Genomic DNA, 17,602 nt, shown 5'->3' with positions numbered 1-17,602 from the left:
CAACCTCACTGCAGTCCTCGGGAAAATCACAGAGCAGATCGTCTTGGAGTACATTTCTGGTCACATGAGTGAGAAAAATGTGATGGGAAATATAATCAGCATGGCTTTAACATGCATAGATCATGCATAATCACTCCTGACCCAGCTGATATCTTTCTGTGATAAAATGACTGGATGTGTGGGTTAGAGGAGAAGAATGGAAATAATTTACCTTGATTTTAGCATGTTTTTGACACTCACACAATATTTTTGTATCCAAGTTGAGACATAAATTTTGGATGAGTGGGCAGTTAGATGAGTATAAAAATGGTTTGATGATCAAGATCAGAGGGCCACAGTTAATGTGTTGTACTCCACCTGGATGCCTGTGACAAGTGAGATACTGCAGGGGTTATCTTCTCTTGGGATCTGCCCTATCTAACATCTTTATCAGAGACCTTGGAGGATACAACTGAGTGCACTCTCATCAGGTTTGCAGCAACATGACAGCAGGCTGGGGAGACCAAGTGATATGCTCAAAAGCAAGGCTGCCATCCAGAGGAATGGGTCAACAAGAAGCTTGTGAAATGCAATGAAGTCAAATGCAAAGTTCTGCACCTGGGAAGGAAGAAGCCCCATCAGTAATGCAGGCGGGGGCTGTCTGGGGACCAGACCTGAAGGGACCTGGTGGCCAAGCTGGGCAGTGAGTTTCACAGGAGCCCTGGTCTGTATTAACAGGAGCAGAGCTGACAGCTTGAGGGAATGGATCATCCCCGCTTTAATCAGCACCTGTGTACTGGGTTTGCATGGCAAGGTTTTGGTAATGGGGGGGCTACAGGGGTGGCTTCTGTGAGAAGCTGCTAGAAGCTTCCCCTAGGTCCAACAGAGCCAATGCCAGCTGGCTCCAAGACAAACCTGCTGCTGGCCAAGGCCGAGCCCATCAACCATGGTGGTAGTGCCTCTGGGAGAACACAGTTAAGAATGGGGGGACAAAAACTGCACGACACCAAGAGCAATTGCAGCCGGAGAGAGGAATGAGAGTATGTGAGAGGAACAACTCTGCAGACACCCAGGTCAGTGAAGAAGGAGGGGCAGGAGGTGCTCCAGGCACCGGAGTAGATATTCCCCTGCAGCCTGTGGAGAAGATCATGGTGAGGCAGGCTGTCCCCTGCAGCCCATGGAGGTTAACAGTGGAGCAGATATCCACCTGCAGCCTGTGGAAGACCCCACGCCAGAGCAGGTGGATTGCACCCTGACGGACTGCACCCATGGAAGGGACCCACGCTGGAGCAGTTGGTGAAGAACTGCAGCCTGTGGGAAGGACTCACATTGAAGGAGTTGATGGAGGACTGTCTCCAATCTCTGACAATGACCTTAACTACAGGCTTTAACTTTTGGTCAGCCCTGAAATGGTCAGGCAGTTGGACTAGATGATCATTGTAGGTCCCTTCCAACTGGAATAGTTCTCTTCTCTTCTCTTCTCTTCTCTTCTCTTCTCTTCTCTTCTCTTCTCTTCTCTTCTCTTCTCTTCTCTCTTACTGGTACTGCTGTAGGTCAGCTAGAGGAGCAAGGTCATCAGCTTTGGCTTTTTTTGAACCTGGCAGACAAAGGTGAAGATGATTTACAGAAGGATAAGAAAAGCAGGGTGGCAAGATGCAGGGAAAAAGGAAACAAAGCAAGGGGCTGGACTGAATATGGAGGGTAAGGCAGGGAGAAAGGAAGGAGATAGCAGAAGCAAAGACACTATTTGGGCATGTATGGTTGTGGTCGGAGTCAGGAGAGGTTGAATGAGATCTGTAACTACCAGATAACCCTAAAATAGACAATGCTGTCTTTAATTTCTGGCACTGTTGTACTGTCATACAGTAACCATGGAGTGCAAAAATTACCTCAATTCAACATTTTGTGTGTTTGCATTACATAGTACAGTACAGTAGGGGAGTAGTCACCATAAAGTTAAAGTCTGCATCACAATACATGCAAGGTTGCATAGATAGTCAGAAGTCCGGTATTTTCTAAGAAGTGCAGTGTGCTTGCCATTACACTCTTCATCATTTAAAAGTAATGAAGTTCAAAGATTGGTATTAAGAAGATAAAATCCCTTCTAAAGGAATTTTAGTTCCACCTGGTTTAATACGAAAGAAATTATGCTGCTATTGCTAAAACCCCACAACTTTGCTCTCTCTAATACTTGGGGGAAAAATAACGTTTACCTCCTCTCGCCAGGCTCAGACACTCCACAGCAGTACAGACCCTCTTCTCCAAAGCGAAAGGAGATTGACTGGTCTCATTCCAAAGGACACAAGACAGGCTAATGCTGAAGATAACGCACTCCTCAAAAAACGCCACACTCCATTATGTAGTGGGGAAGAACAGAAAGATGGAGTTGGAGAAAATAAATATGGAAAATTGACTTGAAGGCCCAAATGTAATAAATCCCAAATCCACAGTCTTCTGAATTCTGAGTTCAAGCACATATTTGCACACTTCCTAAATCCAGACTTTGTCAATCAAAAGCTCTGATCTAAGTAAGTAGTTTATTAACAAGAAGCAAAAAGAACTGATGCCATTCACTGAGTAATGCAGCTGCTCAATTACCATTCTTATTATCCAGTACCTCAAGCAGGAGAAAGTGTGAAATTGATAAAAATCAAACTCCCTTGTATGCAAATATCAAGGTAATTGTTGAACAAGAAATTTACGATCAATAACCTCAAATACAGCAGGTAGCTCAAGAAGAATCACTTCTTACAACTCTGAATGCAGTAACAATGAAAATGTCAAAAAGGCTGAGAAAAGCTTTCTTCTACCAGAAAACTGACTTAAAAATAAATGACTGACAGAGGTTGAATTGAATAATAATTGCAGTTAAGTAGTCTAGTATGACTAAAGACAATATGTTCTTCAACTTTAGAATTACCTACTTATGCACTATTGTGAAAAGACAAATTGGATCCAAAAGCTGTTTTTCAACATTGGTAGTATTTATCTATAAAAAAAAAATTCCCTAAGGTCAAAGTGGCATGAATAGTTATATATTCCCCTATTCTGTAGAGGAATTCCACAGAGGGTTAACATTTAATGTACACGAACCTTTTAAATTCTGGATGTGCTATTTAAGGTGAATTGGTAGATAAACTGAAAAAAACCCACATATTAAACACATTCTTGATTATTCATTAAATTATCTTAGTGCACTTTATAAACATGATCACCCGGTTTGAGACAATTTGTTCATGCACCTTACACCTAATCTCCTGTTATTTATGAACAATATACCCCCTGAAGTTTTTCAGGAACTGAAATGCTGGGATTGGAAATCTCCAGAAGTGGATTGACAAAAAGTAATAATCTGAGCTACAAAACATACCAGTTTTGGTGTGTCTATGCTGAGTCCTTACATTGACTCTTCAGTCAAAATATATCTAGTGGACTTGCAGGCCTGAGATGGTTCTTGGTTGAAATTTAATACCATTTCACAGATGGATTTTAAGTAGAAAAAGTACAATCAAGTTGATTAATCAATCATTTGTGGTGTAGTGGGTAAGAAAAAAAGGCCAGTAATGTAACTGGATTTCACATGAAGTTGTCCAGATGTAAATCCCAACGGTATAATTACAGAGAGGCCAGGAGATCACCAAGTGAGGCAGCTCATCACACAACAGTCACTTGTCACCGTATTTGAATGCAGATGTGGACTTCAGAAGAAGGGCAATGAGCTACTTTCTCATTTTCTCGGTTTTAGAATATTATAAATTCCTTTACCAAACTGGGACAAACCCCAAGAATCTCAGAGAGACCAAAATTAAACAAACAACCAATCCCCCCTTCCCAAAAAGTATAGCTTTAGAGCAGTGGAAATGCTTACTTTTAGATGTTGATCTTTTCATTAAAAATCTTACCTTTCACTGTAGTTACATTTCAAAAGGAAACTATTTCTGAAATGAAAAAAGGAGTCTGTTTCATTTTGAAGGTACTGGAACAAGATATTAAACAAATGTCAAATTTTTTTTACTTGGAGAAAAATACTGAAAGAAATCCTTTTCCATAAAAAGTCTAGTTTTGACAAATTGCCATTTTCAAACTAAAAAAAAATTTTTTTTTTCTTGTAAATCACATTCAGCTCCACACATCTCCAGGATGCATTGCAATGAACTGCTTCTTGTGTGATTATATATGTGCATTAGAAAAGAAACCGGCCACGGGCTGACAGCCAGATGTCCTCCCATGATCTTTGGAATTCTAAATGTGAAAAATAAACAAAATGAAGACCAGCAAAAGGAGGTCTCACATTGTAATATCCCTTTCAGGGAGTTTTGAAAATGTTTTTCTTTTTGAATCTGGCTGAAATACAACAAAGATGGCTACCAGAAAATATTCCCTGTTAAATAAATCAATTGTCTGAGTTATCCCCATTACTTTTTCAATATATCATATTCAATTACAGATCTATTAGTAGGTGTATTTCATTTGTGGAAGATGATACCACAACTTGAAGAATTATGAACTGAGAGCTTAATCAGCCATCTAAGTACTTGTGAATATAATTTGTAAGTATAATGAGTTAATTTTTTCTCCTTACTTACACCTTTATGCCCCCAATAATTGCAGTGCTCAAGTGGAAATGGGAGCCGCATGTGGCCCTGTATCCCAACAGCAGTCAGCAAGTCACATCAGATTGCACAAGTGCCTGGGTTAGCTATCTCAGGGCGAGCTGGCCTCCACCTCGTGCTGTTCCGTGAAACATCGAACATCTTAGTGAAATAGCGGCTGGACTGTTCTGGAAACCTGGGGCCAAAAACTCTGTTACTTTTCTTCCCTCCTGACGTTGGATCTCCAAGAAAGAGGTCGAAATACCGCCAACACAAATCTATAGAGCAACCTAAATATAATGTTGATGAGGTGGTTTCACAATAATTTCTTTTCAGTTCTTCTTCCTGAACTCTGGTGCATCCCAAGGTAGACCCTCTTCCTCAGCAGGGATGGGAAGGGGCCGGTGCAAGGCAAGCCATGCCCGGGGCACCCTGTCCTTCCCTGAGCCACAGAATAGTTGGTTCATTTTCTTTCAATACATGCAGTTTAAAAAATTCAACCACCCAGGAAAATTGGATGTCAGTAGCTATTGAACTGCATGTTTTCCTTTTTCTGCAGATAGAAATATCTTATCAGTCCAACACACAAAATGGCAGGCAGGGGGGCGTGCTATCAGAGCTGGCAGGCTGAAGAAGCTGAGGACATCTCGTCATATGCCATTTCGGGCAAGAGAGAAATGGCACACAATGGAGCAGTTAAAAGGTAATTTTCACATAAAGAACTGGGGAAAGGAAATCTGGCTGACAACAAATGGATTGGAGGCAGGAGGGAACACCAGTCAGTCACCACAGACACGTATTATCTTCCAGGAAAATACAGCCAAAGAGGAGGAGGGGACAGAGGGCCAGAGCTTGCTGAGAGCAGAGCAGATGGCCCAGGCAGTGCAAGGGCAATGCCATCCAGTCACCACGCGTGTCACAGGAGAAGAATTTACAAGATATTTTTAAAGTATGCCTTCACATTTATTTGTCCCAGATATGTGATAAAATAAGAATAAACCTTCTTTACTAGTGATGCTTTGTTCTCATTTATTTATGTGCTTATACAGCACAGCTGACGCAGCTCCATAAACAATGTTCTGTGGCCAAGTACGGCAGTGATGAAGCTGTAAAATGTGTGCCCAAGCAACAGGTGAGTAATGTTTTTTAAATCACTAAATCTTCTCTGTGGGTTTTGAATTCAAAATAGATTTCTTCTCATTATCATTGTTATTATAGCCATTATCTTTATGACTGTGACATAGAGAGGTTGTCACAGAATAAAAGATGTCTCTTGCCCCACAGAAGGTCACAATTTAAATTTAAGACAAGAGACTATTAATAACACCAGAGACGTGAAGAGGGATCTTCAAGGAAACAAGTGCTAACTGGCAAGATGGGAGGGGCCATCAGGTTACCAAAAAGGACAAGGTTTTTCAATTATTTTTTTTTAATATATTATGTAAAAGAAATTTAGAAAGAGTATTCTGAATGACAGGAAGATAGAGTGGAAGATGTTTATGGCATTATCTCCCCAGCATGGGTGAAAATGGAAGAGAATAATCACAAATGTATTTGGAATTTAGTAAGCAGGAGACTGGAAACGGTAGAGCAATCAAAAATAGCAGTGGTCTTTGAAGAACTGAATGACAGGTGACAGGCAGAGTAGGGATTTTCCATGAAAGGCTTTGAAAATAGAGATGTCACTTAAATTTACTGAGATAGACAAGCAGGATGCAAAGACATGGAAAATAATAGGTAAGTGGTAGCACTCTGAACAGATAAGGGGGGAAATGTGTTTGTCAAAGCCAGAGGAAAATATGTTGCAACAACTAAGACTCGCTGATGACAAGAGCTGTAAAAGAGACTTAGCTGTGTGGATGGACTGCAAGCATGCCATTTACACAATGCTGTTCAGGGTGAACTTCAGGATGCCAGGTTACACAGAGAAACTACAGATGAAGTTGATGATCAGGGTAAGGACCCAGGAATGGGTACTACCCGAAGGGACTGATACCAAAAGGTGATGTTGATAAAGCACTCTGGTAAGTATAGGTGATAGATGGATATCCATGAGGAGGTGTCAGAGAAACAGGCTGAGATCTTGGTGTGTATCAATAGAAGAAGGCTGGTTTGAGACATGGGCTGTCTTGCTGGGGACCGGAAGAACATCCAAGGGAAGACAGTTACTGTGACCAGAGGAAGGTTTTCCAAAGAATAACACATCCATGATGTCAAAGCAGACATCAGGTCAGTAAGGATAGTCTTGTAGCACAGATGCTGAGCTTCTCTGTGAGGAGTCACCAAAGGATTAGATGTGAGTGAAGGGGGCCTACAGGAAAGATGGTGAGGGACTGTTTATCAGGGAGTGTAGTGACAGGACAAGGGGTAATGGGTTTAAGCTGAAGGAAGGTCAATTTAGATTAGATGTTAGAAAGAAATTCTTTACTGTGAGGCTGGTGAGGCACTGGAACAGGTTGCCCAGAGAGGTTGTGCATGCCCCATCCCTGGAAGCATGTAAGACCAGGTTGGATGAGGCTTTGGGCAACGTGGTCTAGTGGAGGGTGTCCCTGGCCATGGCAGGGGGGTTGGAACTAGATGATCTTTGAGGTCCCTTCCAACCCAAACCATTCTATGATTCTATGATTAAGTGAACAGTGTAAAAGATGGAAACCACCTTTACAAGATGCAATCAAAATGGAGGATTGAAGTTCTTGCCAAGGGATAGGGCAAGGGGCAATAAGAAGTCAGAAGAGGCAAGAGGAGGTGAAAGGAATGTTTTAAGATGGACAAGGTGGAAAATTTTCTCCATAGGGATGAAACAGGTGCAGGGAAGAGTGAGAAGACCAGAGGAAGTGTAAATGAAAGCATAAGAAGTGTTCTGGGAAGACCAGCAAGGCCTTGCCAGGAGAAGTGAATGTTAGCATTGTCTTAGGTACACTACCCTGTCTCCATAACTTATTACTCATGAGTTTGTGAGCTGATTAACTTCACTGTTATCCAGTTTCCACCCTGCAGAGCAGAAAGGTCATAAAAGTTTAAAAGCAAAGTGAATGGAGAGTTTTGATAACTCTTCATTCTGATTCAAAGATAAGGAACAGTGATGGAAGAAGATTCTAGAGAATAGTAGAATCAGTAGATTTGCTCACTTCTCACAATTTAAAGGTCATCGATGATGCTGGATTGCCAGAAGATTAGATCCTATACTGAAGGAATTGAAGTGTTAAAGTGACTCTTTTAACAGCACATGATGAATATGACAATGTCTTCTGTGAGATGCAATGCCATGTACCATCACTCTGCTGTTGGCTTTATAAAAATAAAATATTTGGAGAAAGAAATTACGAGGAAAGAAATTGGATCAATGACTGTGGTTACCAAATTATATAAAGGCATAGCTCTCTTGCTCTTGAACATCCAGTAGTGCTATTATAAAATGAGTGGGTGATTTATCAATGACTTCCAAACAAATTTCTCCCCCACAGTCTAAGGTAACGTCTGTGTTTTATCAGATGGCTGCCAGAGAGATAGATCTAAACAAGAATGCTGATCAACCTCTTTCAAGCTGGGGTGAACTTCCACTCCATGATGACCTTTCTATCACCAGCCCTGGGTCCTTAACTAAACAGGAAGCCTTCAAAGTAGTCCCTCATATCCTTTAATTTCAAAAACATTCTGGAGGTGTTTGCTTGCATTACTGTTATTGATTGTAAAGCAGTGTCCATAGACTCAGCTCTGGGAAAGACACACAGTAAGTCACAGAATCATAGGATCATGGCATAATTAAGTTTTGAAGGGACCTCTGGAGGTCTTCTAATCAGCATCTAGAATAAGTCAGGGTGCTGAAACCAACATGATTTCTCCAATTAAAGTCGACAAGAATAGGACTAATGGCATGTTCTCTGAATTGCTATAATCTACCATGGTTTTTTGACCTCTGATAACTTCCAAATTTTTAAAAAGTAAGGTTTTTGAAAGTTGCCTTAGGAAGTAACATGCTTCCTCAGATAACCCACAGAGCATCAGAGGTAGAAGCAAAGGCGATTAGAGACAGGAGACAACCGTGTCTGTAGAGGGGCATGGAGAGCAGGCCATGAATGAGTAGCTGTAAAGAAACAGTTCAGGAAGAGAAGTCCAGGAATAAATTTCCCTTTGTGTTATCCACCTACTTATGTTTAATTTTCATTGCTATTGAACCACATTTTTTTGCAGACAATATATACTGCATCCATATGATATGTGTGATATGTATGACAACTCTGCCTCCTCTTGAGAGACTGAGATTAAAGAGCTGGAGATCGCAAATGATCTGGGATCCCAGAGGAAAGTTCTTCACTATGGCAGTGAAATTTTTCCGTTTAGCTTTCTCTGATTATTCCTTCATGGGAAAGAAATTACAGTGTCTAATGTTTATAAGAAATTGTAGGGGACTAGGAAAAGGTGGTTTCTTGGCTGAATTGGAGGAAAAGGATTCCAAGCACAGAAGGAGGGATGAGTAGAATAATGAAATAAACACAAATTGGAGGTATATTTTGTTTGCTAAGTTGTAAGTAAAGAAAGCAGATACATATATATGAAGATTCATTGGAGCTGCTCTAAACACAACTGCGAGGACTTTGAGAGAGAAGCAACTAGTGTCTGAAAGAAAGTGAGAGTATGGGAATGGGGTGGGTGCAGTCAAATTGCAAGATGCAAGAGTGAAGCCAGTCAAGGCAGGACATATGGGGAGCTGGAACCAGGCAGATAACAGAACACACTAGTTTTTGGGGGTGGAATGTCTCTTGCCAAGCTCTAGAGCATCTAAAATACACATCCATATCCAAACCTAAACCTGCCAGTCTGACTCTTCATTTATAGTCAACGGAGAGAAAAAGGCACTTCCAAAGGGGAGTTGCAAGAGAAAATACTAGACAAAATCAAACTTACAGATGTCTGAATTAAAGCAAACATATATTGTGAGATTAAATCACTTACCTAAACATGAATATGTGTTGCCATTTGAGATGCCCTAAAATATTTCTCTGGCACATAGCTATTGCTATTGAGGGCATGATCCCACACCTGCCAGCCCTGATGGAGATCTCTCATACTCTGTGATGCCTCAGATGTCTTCAGGGTTCTATTTGTGGGCAACTGAGCAGAGACTCTTCTGTCTGCAAAAGGAGGGGAATCTAGGCCTTTCATTTTGGAAAAATATCCACATTTATGAAATTATCATTTTTTTTCTGTATCCATTGTCTCTGTCCTTTGCTGAAAGAAATTGGAGATTTCTACTTTCACAGACTGTGCTGGTTTACCCTGAAATAAAACGCTCATCAGGCTACAGAGCTAAGGGTCAAACCAGAATATGATGCTTGTCATTTCAGCACAGGATTCTTCTTCCCTAAGTTTAGACACCTAATTGGCCTTTCTGGAGTGTGAGTTACTTCATCCTCAGACAGGCCCATTCACGGGGTAGCTTTCTGGTAGTGCCTATTCCTGTCACTTGGTCATAAGAAGAGCATAGATAGGCATCCATCTTGTAGATGCTTATATTGGAGCAGGAGAATTAAACCCATGGGTGGGATTCTTTTTTTCTTTGTTCTTTCTTTTTTTTTCTATCCATAGATATCTATGTCAGAGATCTTTATTTCTGAGTTAATTATATTAGACTCCCTTTGTGCTCACAGGGGAGAAATAAGGACACAATTTATTTGACCTATTTTGGCCTAATCCAATTTGAATAAGATAAATTGTGTCCTAGAGGTGCCTATTAAGGGAGCTTATGGTGACAAGCTCAGATGTAAACGCTCCTATTCTGGATGTCTTAAAGTGCCACCCTTTAAATGTGTAAATAAATCTACCCTGTAGTCAGATTTCAGAGATTCATTAGGTCATTGGCAAGATCTCTTTTACTCCCACAGCCCGGGTGGTCTATAGGGCACAGTGATCACATCTACGTCCTTCACCGTGGGCTGGTGTTGGGTGTAGCTAACTTCTCAGGCATCCCTCCATGCCTCCCAATGGCGTGTCTGGCTCAGAAGAGGGGAGATGCCTGGGCAGAGGGCACGGTGTCCTGAGGGCACAGGACAGCTGCTGCAGGAAGGTATATAGGGACCACGTCCCTGATCACAAAGGGTTTGATTAGCATTTGCAGGATGTTTACCGCTCACTGCCACAGCCCTGCCAGTAGTTCTTACTAGACGAATAGGAAGTGCTGTCCCCCCACAGGTGGGATTTAGTGTGCCTGGGACAGTCAAGTAATGGAAAGTCTCCTTCAGGGGAGAGAGGAGGAAGGAAACAGGTGTTTCCTAATGCAGATCTGACAGCTGCGGCAGACCCGCTCCAGGAGACTCTTGGTCTGCCCCCAGTTCCTTCCCCTCCCACTGGTTGTGCTGGAGATGCCACCTTTTCAGCCGCCCTGGCTCTGTTGTTTGTTTAGCTGCCGAGGGGCAGAAACCTCCAGCATGGCAGCAGCAGTGATCATCCTTTGCTGCTTTTTCTTAACTCAATTACCATTTGTGCCTACAAGGCAAAATTAACAACTCCAGCTGCCAGTGGATGCAAGCTGGAGAAAGTGATGAACACATTAAACTTTTAAGGCCTAAGCCTGAAACAGAGAATTGAAGTCAGACTTAGGAGATCTCTGCCTCACAGGGGACACGGGTTTTGATTTGGGTCTTCTTTCCGTGTCTTTGCTCCTTGTTTAATTGTAGGCTTTCTCACAGTAAGAAAACAAGAGTGGTCTTGTATGAAAGGACTTGTCTGGAGCATAGAGAAGCACTTTGGGAAAGGCAGAGGTTTTAGAGACCTGAACAGTATCATTTGTCATGGAACTGTCCAGGGAACAGCTCATTAATTGACATAAATTGAAGTAAAGTCTATGCTCTTATTGGTGTATGTGTATAGTCAAATTATAGTGACTCCTACTTAATTACTTTATAATTTTTGCTGCTGGATTTAGTTGAAATGTGTTTAAAAGGGAGTAGTTAGCTATGAGAGAAAAGGCATGAAAAAACCTCCACCATCGAGCTCTTTCCACTTTGAGATAAGGCAAGCCAACAGGGAAAACTTTTTGGTGCTTCTTACAATTTCTACATAATATTTTTACACACTATTACCTATATCTAGCAATCAGAGACTTCAGATTAATTTCCTCAAATTCACACTTAGCAGAAAGCCTGCTTTTTTTCCCAGCTGGATCAGTCCCCTGCACCGAGTCACTGCCCATGCTGTGGAGAAGGGCAAAGAACAAGTGCTAGGTTACAGCTAGGAATGGGAGCTGGCCTTATTTTTCCACTGTTAATTGACATTGTTAATTAGACTACACCCTCATGGGGTTATGTCATGGCAGATTAGGCCAACTTAAATGTAGGCTACCCTCCACAGCCCCTGCCACCCTTCTATAAGCATATGTCCCCAAAACTGCTCACTACACCATAAACTGCAGGAGCAGCAGTCCTGGTGTGTGGGAGGTGATGGGGATTGGGAGCAAAGGGAGAGGCTGGCAAATCGGTGGACAGTAGCCCAGAGTCATAGAATCATTTAGGTTGGAAAAATATCCTGAAGATCATCGACTCCAACCCTTAAATATGGTGTTTCCGCCCGGTTTCGAACCAGGGACCTTTCGCGTGTTAGGCGAATGTGATAACCACTACACTACGGAAACTCCAGCCAAAGGGGTTAAATTGCAGTGGATGTGTGCATCTGGGTAATCTGAGCGTTGTGTTCTGATTTGGAGACATGCATGATGGGAAATTATTAGCAAGATGTGGAAGAGCTTTATTCTGAGATTTTTGCTTTATTTTGTATTGTCTCCAGCTCTGAGGTTTTGGTGGGAAGCTTTCTCTCTGAGGACATTACTGTGTGGAAAACGGTAAAAACGACCAAGTTTGCTTTCATCATAATTAGAAATATTACACAAAATCACAGAATGGTAGGAGTAGGAAGGAACCTCTGGAGATCATCTAGTCCAACCCCCCTGCTAAAGCAGGATCACCTACAGCAGGTTGCACAGGATGGCATCCAGGCGGGTTTTGAATATCTCCAGAGAAGGAGACTCCACAACCTCTCTGGGCAGCCTGTGCCTGGGCTCGGTCACCCTCAGAGTGAAGAAGTTTTTTCATATTGAGATGAAACTTCCTGTATTCCAGTTTGTGTCCATTGTCCCTTGTGCTGTCACTGGGAAGAGTCTGGCCCCTTCCTCTAGATATCCGCCCTTTAGACATTTATAAGTGTTGATGAGATCCCTTCTCAGTCTTCTCCAGGCTAAACAGACCCAGCTCCCTCAGCCTTTCCTCATACAAGAGATGTTCAAGTCCCCTCATCGTCTTTGTAGCCCTCCACTGGACTCTCTCCAGTAGTTCCCTGTCTTTCTTGAACTGGGGAGCCCAATATTATTTTATTATCCTTATTAAATATTAATTATATTATTATTATTAAATATTATCAGAGCTTAATCAAAATCTGAAATTCCAAATGCAGTTAGTGTTGCTATTCCCATTTTTCATTTTCCTTTCTTCTCATTATTTAAAAAATAATCATCTAAGTGTTAACAAAGTAAACTGCAGTTTGCTTAGCTTCCTCTTCCCAAACTTGTCATTGATGGCTCGCCCTATTCCCCTAACCTTCTTTGTTTGTCTCCTAAATCTCTTAAAGTCTAAGCAGCAAAATATGTAGACGTCACTGTGAATCCTCCACAGGCCACCCTGGGGGTTGATGCTCACAGGGGGTTTATGTGCACTGCAGGCTGTCGTGCAGAATCAGGGTACCCCCGCTGACCTGGATTAGCTAGCTCAGATACCAGACATAGTGTGACTGCACTGCAGAGGACAAACTGTTCTCACTGATCACATAATATCCGCACTCATCTGCTATTAATATTTGTGATTAATGACACTAAATTTTATTTATGCTTCAAAGAGTTTTGAGAGTGAGGGAGAGGAAGGTTGCAGGAAGGGTCGGGAGGCATGGCTAGGAAAACATTTAGGAACTGCCTGAGAGGAGAGGCTCAGTGGATTTTGCGGCTGGCTTCCCTCAGCCCTTGGTTTCATTACATTAAAAGGAAATTCAGAGAGAAAGGGGCTTTTCCAGTTCAATGGTTGCTTTGGAGAAGATAAATATGACTTTTGGCTTTCATTTTCATTCCCAAAGAGCATAGAAGAGAGAAAGAAGAGCCTAAGAGTTACCACGGGAAAAGAAAAGAGGACAGATGATAACTCCCTTTTCACCAGGGCAAGTGTGAGACTGAAAGAAACAACCTCAAAACCTCCCACGTAAGTTATACCTATACACTTGTCCTGCAGCAACATAATTCCATTTTAGCAGATTTATTTTTTTTTTAGCTTTCAATATCCATGAAATTAAATATCCAAGCAGACCTTTTTAAAATAATCCCATTTGGCTATTGGTGCACAAGTAGTTGGTGAGGCTTCTGGGGACATGTAAGTGACCTAACAGGAAAAGCTCTGAGCTAGAAAAATGAATGGCACAATGAACAGGATTAAGAGTACTGCCTAGGCAGGTATACATAAGCTTTCCTGCTCTCCTTTATTGACAAGGAGCATCTCCACTTTTCCTGGTGGAAGAATATTTGCAGACATTTCCCTAAAATGTTATTGTAGGCTGCTTTCATTAGTAAAGTTGTAAGTAAACGAGGCAGTGGGTGCCTTTAGCACAATGGTGGTACATTCCCCAGGAGGACAGAATGCTTGGCTAAAGCTACAGTGTAGACCAAGATCTTTCATCATGCGCCTTTCTGTTTAATGTCTATATCCTAACGTGCATTCACTGCAAATCTAACCTCTCTTTCCTACTTTGATATTGAATCACTGGACTACATAAGCCAAAAAGCTCCTGAGTTTGTATACTTGAAGTAAAGAAAGGGTTTAATTAGTTAGCTTACCTCTGCTATCTCTGATCCTGAAGGAAAACTGCCAGCTAAACAACTATCAGTCACAGTTTTTTAAGGGTATATAATATCTGCTTTACTTAAATATTCATGATTTAGTAAAGCAAAGTCAGCTGAAGAAGAGAGGCTCCGCTTTCTAGCACTGCACCAGATGCTATATAAGGTATAGATAAGTGACACCATAACAATAAGGTAATTGCCCATTTATTAAACTCTACCCATATTTTGGGAGGTCTTCAAGAAAGGCCGAACCTAATTCATTCAAATTACCAGTGTTTGCCAGTGATTTAGGTTATTTATATGCATTTACATTTAAAAATTAGAGCGATTGCAACACTGTAGTCATCACGTTTTCCAAATACAAAAGTAAAAAAATTTAAGGAGAGGTAATACCTTATATTACATCAGCTAAGCAGGTTGGAAAGCACAGTCTCTCAGGTGTACAAGCTTTTATTCAAGCAAGCTGTGCAAAACTCATATGCCCAAAAGCCTTTCTGTTTTTTGCAGCAGGTATAGATCAGTCTAAGATATTACCAGACCTTATCAACCAAGAAATAAAATAAGAACCAGCAGCATTTCTGGAAGACGTGCCTGCACACAAGTACTTTGGGTCATTTCCTTCAGGAACAAAGCAGATACCTTGGCCAAGGAACTGGTAAAACATAAACTTTAAATAGTTCCATTTAAAAATGCTGTGACCAAACTTCCTTATCAAGGTGGGAATGTTAATATGAGAATGAGGGAGAGGTCTTGAGAGTACCAGAAATAGTCTTGAGGAGGTAGAGCTCCTCGTGGCCTCCACCATGCCCTTGCAACTTTTCAGGTTTGATGGACAACCAACATCCCACAAAAGCCAAAGACACACGGTGCCTTGCAGCATCTACAGGACAAGCCAAGTTCGTTTTTTCTCATCCAAGCTGGAAGAGCAGGAGTTCCTCCTGTGAGAACAAGAAGCCCACAGAGAGGATGGCAGCAAAAGTTAATGGGAAATGGGAAAGTTCAGGAAAGGCTGAAGTTCGGGAGAGCCACAGGAGATTCACAGCAATTCTAAAGAAAAGATGAGTACAAATAACTGGATGCTTGGAAAGCGACAGACAAAAACAAGCTGTAAGACTTACTTTTTTTTAAGCTCAATCATTTTTGTGAGCTGGTAGTCGAGGGTGCTCAAAGCAATAAGGGCCTGTGGCCAGGTGTTATCTGACTTTGAAACTCAGCAGCTAAAATTCTGGTACAACAAATTTGGTACAACTGTGTTTTCTGTGACTGATGAACATGTAAATAAAACAATTATAAGGCCATAAAAATAATGAAGTACAAACTTTGAAATTGTTCCTTCATACTTTTCTAACCTCTGGAGAAAGCAGCAACTTTTAAAGAATATTAAAAGAAAAAGACCTTGTAAATGAACTCCTACAGTATGTTAATCTCTCCTGACTCTCCAGCAGGTACAGCAATTTAAATACAGGTCTAGTCATTGTGATCACCAAAACTGTGGGTGGGAAAAGCGACTGCTATGTACTGATAGAAATGTTGTTCTTATCCTTGCAGTTACGGCTCCATTAGGTTTATTCAACATGTAAGTTATTGCACATTGGTCTTTTGCAATGGTGATGTTTACTCAAAGCTGTATGAGTACTGCTGCAGCTGCATTCCTAAATGCTCACCTCTGCAATCTGGGCTCACACATGCCCTGCTGCTTTGTGTTAATACCATGGAAGTTCCATTTGCTTCATGCCACACCTGGATCCCTTTGCTACCTCCGGATTGTCTCTAGGTACCTGTTCATGGTCCAGCCATGGTACATCAATACCACCTGCCTTTAATCCCTGCTGCTGCCCACCCATGTCCCAAGATAGCCACATGCCATCTCCCTGTGGTATGCCACTATGAACTTCACAAACTCAAAGCTCTCTAGCAACTGCTGACACTTTCCTTTCCCTCATTGCTGGCACTGTCACTGCCTTGCCCCAGGGCATTCCTATTCGCATGTCAAATTTCCGACTTGGAGCCTGAGTAAAATAAAGAGCAGGCCCCAACTCCCTTGCAGAGGAAGGGCAGATAGGTAAAGAAAGGAAGAAGCTGAGGGAAGTGAGATAAGGTTTGCACAACTAGAGCAAAACACGCAGTCCTGTGAGCAGCAGAACAAATTAAAACTGAGCTTATTGAGGATTTACATTTTGAGGAAAGTATTCCTGTGTGGATGCTCTGGTTTCTAATCAGACCTGAACTCACCCAGCAGTTCTTCTCTTTCTAAAGTCCTTAAAAGCACCCCTTTACTTAGTTGCCTATTTTCATGAGATATGGGGAAATTTAATATCCTTAGGAACTCTGCTCCTCTTTCCCATGTGGCTGAAATTAGCCAATTCCTTCAAAACATTTTACCCAGGAAAAGGCAGACATATGTTGTGAACGCTACTATGTATGCCATGCTTTCCAAAGAAATTGGGCTAAAAATAAATTGCTCTTTGCTGTGTTTGGATATTTTCCTGTCGGAAATCTGCCCTGTGATGTTTCAAAGTTCTCCTCTTGCCCAAAGACCAGAGCATGCAAAGGGGTGTGAAAGTTTTTCAAAAGCTCAGTACAACAGCTTTGAGAGTGTGTGTGTGTGTCCCACAAGAGGCAGTGCTCATGGCGGGGGGCTACACCACCTCTCTAAATCCCTTATCTGCCTCACAGATCTGTGCCACTGCTCACACCTACTCTCTTTGTATTGCCTGTGGAGAACACACTCTTGCTCTTATCCTACACAGCAAGTGTGAAACCTGAACACTGATCTTCCCCACACTTGATATGCAGTCAGTATGACTCATCTGGTCTTTACAGTGCCCTGCATGCTTTTACACTTCCATGTAAGATGCTAAAATATTACTGGGGTATTTTGGATAAATTCTTTCTTCTAAGAACTGACTGAGAATTTATTCCAAGAATAAAGACTTCCAAGAGTTTGTTTCCAGAATAAACTTCTAAATCATATCCAGTAACAAGAAACTAACTCCTCCCCTTAGAAACCATCGTTACTACATGGGGCAGAGAACACCAGTTAGAGACTCATGTCCACCCTAAAGCGCTGTCTGGGTTTAAACAACAGTATTTTGGTTCCTATACTCTAAGAAGTTGCATCTTTTGGGACCTCTCCTCTGTCTTTGAACACCCAAATAGGAGT

The 17,602-nt window shown here is 41.7% G+C and overlaps 1 long non-coding RNA gene and 1 other non-coding gene across 2 annotated transcripts in view; both read right to left on the bottom strand.

Annotated features, from left to right (window-relative positions):
• Positions 1–17,602, bottom strand: part of LOC142599887 (uncharacterized) — a 39,724-nt gene that overhangs the window by 9,454 nt on the left and 12,668 nt on the right. The window contains exon 2 of the long non-coding RNA XR_012833313.1: positions 3,882–3,917. This is a non-coding gene — a long non-coding RNA (uncharacterized LOC142599887). The remainder of the gene's footprint in view (positions 1–3,881; positions 3,918–17,602) is intronic.
• Positions 12,126–12,198, bottom strand: TRNAV-AAC (transfer RNA valine (anticodon AAC)). Its single transcript has one exon. It is a non-coding gene; the product is annotated as a tRNA-Val (tRNA).

Source organism: Balearica regulorum, chromosome 1 (assembly GCF_011004875.1).
Source record: "Balearica regulorum gibbericeps isolate bBalReg1 chromosome 1, bBalReg1.pri, whole genome shotgun sequence".
Lineage (NCBI taxonomy): Eukaryota > Metazoa > Chordata > Aves > Gruiformes > Gruidae > Balearica > Balearica regulorum.
The sequence above is the reverse complement of the archived record's forward strand: the minus strand, read 5'-3'. Positions and strand labels throughout refer to the sequence as shown.